Source organism: Macrobrachium rosenbergii, chromosome 50, assembly GCF_040412425.1.
Source record: "Macrobrachium rosenbergii isolate ZJJX-2024 chromosome 50, ASM4041242v1, whole genome shotgun sequence".
NCBI lineage: Eukaryota > Metazoa > Arthropoda > Malacostraca > Decapoda > Palaemonidae > Macrobrachium > Macrobrachium rosenbergii.
The window spans coordinates 23,177,501-23,185,000 of NC_089790.1; the positions used below are offsets into that span (position 1 = coordinate 23,177,501).

The window sequence follows — 7,500 nt, forward strand, 5'->3', positions numbered from 1 at the left end:
CAACATTCTTTGGAAGCTTGAATTTCAAGTCAGTGGCCCCGTGTGCTTGTTCCATGCGAATAGGTTTCATCTACTGAAGTAACAATAAGTAATAGCGTTGCCGACAGCTTCTTGTTGGCTAAACACTCAGACATTGCTTATTAAACCCTAGACGTATATACAGGAACTGACGAAGCTAACAGTACCTTCCCCACCAAAAGATGCACAATTTTTTGCATTAAACGTCTGGGCCTTCTGTTTAAAGGTCGCACTCCTTTCCTGCCCGACGATTTTTTTAACCCTTCTTCACTGAACAAACAGGTTGATTCGCCGAATGGTAAACGATTTCGTAGCAAATCCTTGGAACTGAAGCATTATCCATATTTAAGAAAAAGCTGTTTAAAAAGTGGGCCTGTTTCAGATTTATCAACAAAGTATATTTCGTTCCATAATCGTGAACAGATTTTGAAGCTGCTAATTTAAAAAGAAAAAAAAAACGATCCTTTATAGTCACAGCGATAATTTTGTAATAAACTATAATGCCTCTACCAAATTAGTATTTATTGTGCATTAAATTAAAAGTACAATCATAGGAACATCCGTCTGCGCAATGGAATAGTTTTTTGAATTTTGAGCATTATACAAAAGGTAGAATCACTGGGACATTTGACTGCAATTGAGTTTTTTTTATTTTTACTTTTTACAAGTGGACTAAAATTGACGAAAAGCAGTTAGGTAGAAAAAGCAGTGCAGTGCCAAACCGGCAGACGGGAAGCCATTATTAGGCGATTATAAATAAACCTTTTATGCGGGATTTTCTCAGCGATTAAAAATTTAGGAGGGCGGAAATGCATGAATTTAAACAACTTCAATTACACCGGCAATGCGTTTTATTTAGAGTTATAATCGTTGTTTTCAATTTGTAATTAACGCATTATTAGCATTCATGCAAGTTAATTTCAGTTAAACTGCATCCGCTCTTGAAGAGTGTAATGAGTTCAGAGAGTTAATTACTAACTCATTAGAGATTTCGTTTCTAATATTATTCGTCCCTTAATATTTCTGAATGTTGATGGGCTTCTATTACAATTCCTAAAATTATAAACATGGAGCTCAGTCCTTTATAATTTGCTTATTCCTATTTTGCATGAATAAGTCATAACTAGGGCTTAGTTAATAATCCAAGTGAAAGTTAGAACGGTTTCTGTAGAAAATATATTTGAATGATTACATCACTCAGTTATATTTTTTGGGAAGCTTTTGTGCTTGCTATACTTTACAGCTAGAAAAAGAGGTCTTTTCTGCAATAGATAACAAAGTTCACAACGATCTAGAATGTATCAGTTAATAAGAATCAGAATGGAATATCGAAGTCTTATATAGTTGCACTGAATACATCCAAAAGACAGAAATGGCTGCCACTTCCATTACTTCAATTACCCGCGAGCTCAGCGCTTCTCTGCCTAACCCAGGCGAGCTCCCCAGCCTGACAGCGAGTACCCGTAATGCTACCAACCTACCACTCGCTTGTGCGTCAACGGCATTGCTTGATTCGCCTGGTCCTGGTCACCACTGAGTTACTTTTGTGACAGCATTTAAGCTAACACGTTGTATAAAAGGCTCATATATATAGATATAAATAATTTGCCAGGTGTAACGCCTCCGTTTTGGAGGCAACAATTACCCTAGGTCAGTGGTTCTCAACCTTTTTCACTCCATTCCCCCCTCCATGAATTCTCAACATTCGTGTGGCTCCCCTTCATTTTTCTCCCAAATCCCACCCCGCCAAAAAAGAAAAAAAAATTATAATAATAAAATAAAATAAAAACGTTAATGAAGAGAACACCCTTGCTTTATTACGAAGTTTACAGTCATAATTTTCTTATATTTGATAGATTTCTGTGATATGCTTAACTTACATTACTAGACTACAAAAGACTAGCGGACAATAGCAAATTTGAATTTGGTTGGGAAAAAGTTCAATTAACCTCTGCATGTTTTAGCACACATCAGTGGGAAGGCTGATGTTGTTTCTTTTCAGTCAGCTGACGAATCCGAGGTTGTGATGCAAGTTTTTTTTTTTTTTATTCAGATTCCTAACATTATTTAGAAATGTATAATTTGCAACAGCCCACCATGGCCCCCCCTAAATTCTTGCCATGGCCCCCAGGTTGAGAACCACTGCCCTAGGTGTTCCTTAAGTTACGTACCATCCCTGAAGAAGAAATCAACGCCTCTCCTCGACGAAATGGCGATCGGCGACACCATCTATGTACGGAGCTAATCTTTCCCATTCGCCCAGGCGAAGAATTGGCAGGGCAAAATGCTTTAAGGGAACATGTTCAAGAGCGTATTATTGTAATTCCTTGGGTGCAGTTGCTCTCAGGTTCCAACTTCTTTTAGACTTGTATGGCCTAGTGGATAGCGCCCTTGTCTTCCACCTGAAAGACCTGGGTTCGATCCCAACGTGAGGCAGAAATTTATTTCTGTTCCACACGTGATTGTGTGTTGATTATTTCTATTTCTATATTATTATTATTATTATTATTATTATTATTATTATTATTATTATTATTATTATTATTATTATATTATTATTATTATTTGTGTTGTTGGTATAAACACAGTAACAGTTTACTACTACTACTACTATTATTATTATTATTATTATTATTATTATTATTATTATTATTATTATTATTATTAATTGTGTTGTTGGCATAACGACAATAATAATATTGTCTAATCGGAGTTGGCACCATTAAAGAAATAATGATCGAATTAATATTGTTTAAAAATCAACGATTAATCTCGTAATAATCGAACTGAAACTAAAATAGCAACATGAAATAAGCAAATTAAGGCTGCGGTGCCCTTTAATTATGCCATTATTTTTCTATTATTGAAGGTTTTCCATTAGCAAACAAATAAGCTAAGCGGATACAATACATAAATTCATCCAATTTCAGTCATTCCATCAGACGTTTTCATTTAGCGCCATAACCATGCCTTTCAATTTGTAATTAACCCAGTTATTAGCCATCCCAAAAGTTAATTACAGTAGAGCGGAATCTGCTTTCGCTAAGCGATGTGGAGGTCAGGCGCTGAAACGATATGATTTCTCGTTTCGCTGTTTGTTCTTTGCAAACGGTGCGGAGGACTGGTTGGGCTTCTTGTCCCATTTCCGTCAGTGTCCTTTCTGAATACAGTGGGGACTCGGAAGCCATGTTGGAAAAAGAAACAAGTGCTATTCGGCCTTTATGCTGAATCCAGCTTATGTTTGGAAGTTATTTTTTTTTACATCAAGCCTATAAAGTTTTCTTGATTAATATGGGAAGGTACGGAATTTGAGACCGCCTTTGATCACATATATGAATTTTATCTCATTTCAAATTTTTTTTTTCTCATAAAAAATAGTATATATATATGAACAAGTTTTTATCCTATTTGTAGTAAATTTGTCCATAACTTTATCGTGAGTGACATATGATATCTATTCAGTATAAATATATACACATGTATACTTATATATGTATGTATATAAGTATACATATAGGCTGTAAGCTTAGCGTATTTGTTGAGAATCGCACACATTTGACAGGTTTAAGATAAGTTCACGGCTGATTCGTATATAATTGGATTTTAATCTAGTCTACCAGAGATAGTTTGTTTTATCTCTTAGTTTGTTTTTAACGCTTAAAATAATCCCTTAGCAGTTATGTTTATTTTTTTTTATTACCCACTGCCTTTCATCAATGTTTTTTCGTTCATCTTGGATGTTATTATGTGCTGTAGTGGATCTGTTTATCATGAATGCATGTTTGTAATGCAGTGGTGAATTTTTTCAGTACTTGAGTTGGAATAAAGGCAAACTTGTGATAAGGAACGATCCCGTATTAATTTTGCTTATCCAGTTCATATAATAATTTTTGTCAAGTTATCTGTTACTTTAGTATTAGTACTGTTTAGCTCTACGTATATTCACTTAAAAGAGGTTTCTTTTTTACTTTTGTCGTTCGTATTACAGGTGCATGTCATATGTAGGTGATTAAGATAATGCAGTTAACACATAGAAGCCATTTTAGCTTTCACTATTTTAGTTTTCCAGTTTTTAACTTCATTAAATTATTTTCCTATTCATTAAACATTCTCCCCTTTTCATTACCATTACATTGAATTACGCTTGGAAAGCAGATGATTTATTATTTATTCCATCAAACAATTTATTTACAAGTAGAGATTATTTATTCATTATATATTCATTATATAATACAAACTCTTTTAAAGTCCAGGGTGAGATTTTTCCGATAACGTTTAATGTACCTATTGACTTGTAATTTTCACAAAATGCACAAATTGCCTTTTTTAACCAATTACCAGACAAGAGTCACAAAGACTCAGAAATCTGTGCTATTCGACCATCAAGTGAGACAACTCGTGCCGGGGTAGTCTTCTTTTCCCATTCGCCTCGAGTCCAAATGTTTATATTTTACCTGGTTCACAATTAGGGACCTTATATCCTCGGTCTTCGTGACTCCTCTTTTTTTTTTTTAGGGGGTGGTCTGGTTCTTTTCGGCAGAGGTTGGTAATTTACATTTGATTAAGATTCGGGTTTATAGCTCTGACTATTGCCATCTCCATCCTTTTGCTCTCTCTCTCCTCTCTCTCTCTCTCTCTCTCTCTCTCTCTCTCTCTCTCTCTCAATTAGGGTATCGGTTTTTTATGTTGTTTTCGTATCTTGTTGTTCGGGTTTATAGCTCTGACTATTGCCATATCCACTGTTCTCTCTCTCTCTCTCTCTCTCTCTCTCTCTCTCTCTCCCTTAATTAGGGTATCAGTTTTATTTTTGTGTTTTCTTGCACTTTGTCTTACAGTGCAGGCATTCCTTGCCTAATTTTGTGAAATTTGTTAATTTATAGTGTTTTAGTTCATCCTCTTATTTGCAGTGACCTTTCTTTGAATGGTATTCTGTTTTCTGTGCTAAACTTCATGTATATGGATCCTCGCGAAATTTGATATATAAAGATCCTTTTTTCCAATTATATAATGATTCTGAGATTGTGTAACAAATTTATAGGCTGTGACATCATTACGTAAAATAAAACAATAGGACATATCGTGAATTATTTTTAACAACAATTTATATATTAAAAATATGGCATAAGTATATAGCTATTTTGTGTCAAACACTTGTAATTTCCGTCACGAATTACAAATTATGTACCGTCAACATTATATGGCAATGACGGCAGGTATCGAGAGTTTTAATCTGTGAAAACACACCACTCAACAATCATTATCTTGTCAGTATCATTACGGTAAATAATGAAAGTACATAACCAGCTTATGTTAGCTTAATTCTATCTATTTCCTTGGCTCTCTTAATACAACCGAAAATAAAAATAACTCAAATGAATACATGAATCGTGGCTTATGAACTTCAGGATATCTTTACATCAGAGATCCTTACATCAAGGAGTAGATCCGAATGCTGCATCACAACTGTATACATTAACAAGTATGTTTCGACTTCCCTTGTATAAGAGAAACTGTTATAAGTTCCCATTTGTGTCTGCGTAACCCTGCCATCCATTTGAGATCGTTCCACCAACCACTAACCCAGAATGAATTACACACTAAATTACCTCACTGATACCTAGACTTGGCAACCCATTTAGCCAAGAGATCGCAGTGAATCGGCTACTTGTTTGTTCCCATACTGGGAATTGGAAATAGAATGGAAAATGAAAATGACTGAAATATATAATCATTTTATACGAAGTACTCGCAGAGAAATGCCAGTAATAAAACATGATTGAAAATAGACACATACAAAATAGTTTTTTTTTTTTAGTAGGGGGAATTTTAAAGTGAGCTCATCCGAGAAAACGCGATAACTTGAATGCTACCATCCCAGGAAGTTTATCCTTTAGAGTGGTAAAGATACTTTTTCTCCTCAATGAAAGAAATGACGATTTAGACCGTCAGCTACAGTATCCGGTTTGTCGATCTGCATTCAATTCTATGTCAAACAGCAATTATATACTTATATATATATATATATATATATATATATATATATATATATATATATATATATATATATATATATATATATATATATATATATATATATATATATATATATATATATATATGTTTTAATAATACATAAATTATATATATATATATACAGTATATATATTTGCATATTGGTAAATTTATTGTCAATTATTGTACATTAATAATAATCATATGGAAAGCATACGCAAAAAGACTTCATGTCACTAACCAGCGAATAAGAAATAACGAATTGGAACTAAATCTTACCGATATCGCATAGCCTAAACAACAAAAGGAAGCCAACATAAAAGGACGCAAAGCCCTATTCAGTGAACCACCGGACAAGTTATTTCCCAGCACCATAAAACGCCATTAAAACGCAATGTATCAGGGGAAACAAACAGAGCTCGGAGGCGGTCGTTTAGGCGATTAGTTTCAGTTTTCGTGCTTGTTGAATGGAGGGGGAAAGGGTGCAGATGTCAAATGGACTTGTGATGCATTATGTTGCCTATATTGATTCTCACTGGTTACAAAAAAAATCTTAAAAAGGGGCTTAAATTATATAAAAAGTGTCAAAAGTACGAGGCGGAAAATGTTAGATCTTGTAACTTCTGTCGGTTAGATTTCCTCAGTCGTTCGTATACACGCAGGGAATCGTCGCTTTCACAAGGATTTGTCCCTTGATTTCACATAGTAAAGCTCTGTTTCACGTCTTAAAGACTTTTCATTTGAATTTCACGTATCGCTTCTTTCGTAAGTCTTGTCAGTGCGAGGCTTTTTGGTATACAGTCTCCCATTTTTATCCACACGCAAGTGACAAGATTAGTTATCGTAAGAAGTAGCCTTTGCCGCTTGATAGTAGTGCTATGTACTGAAATGTTGAAAGAGAATCATTAATGTTTTATTTCTAAAACAGACCAATAGGCGTAAGGTAATGTCTTAACCAGCCTAGATGGGAAAAATTTGGTAATTATGTAAGGAAACTAATATGGCTTAACGTCACAGTAAGCAATAGACACCTCCCGTCTCACCGAGTAAGGAATGTTTCAAGAATCAGAAAAAACGAAGCTTTTAGTAAATGACAAGAATGTCAGTACAAAATAAGCAGGTTATTACAGATTTTCACAAAGAAAATAGACGCGGAAAGTTAGATACACGAAAAACAAGCACATCTTTGGTATTAGCTATGTAATTATTTATAAGCAATAGCCAAAGGTAATGGCACTACCTTTGTACCTAGACATCAATAAAACTCACGTATATCATATGTACATGTGTATGTGTAATTTTATTTATGATTTCTGATATAAAATAGATGAAAATATGATTGCTTACCACTTTACTCTTAATCATAGTCTTGTTCTGAGAACAGTTTTTTTTATAATAATTAGACCATTCATAAACTATTATACTATTTTTATTGTCCTACCACTTAGGAGAATATTCTTTTTTAAAATA

General features: G+C 34.1%; 1 long non-coding RNA gene across 1 annotated transcript in view; it reads left to right on the forward strand.

The window, feature by feature from the left end:
• Positions 1-7,500, forward strand: part of LOC136832750 (uncharacterized) — a 587,618-nt gene that overhangs the window by 234,532 nt on the left and 345,586 nt on the right. The window lies entirely within an intron of this gene.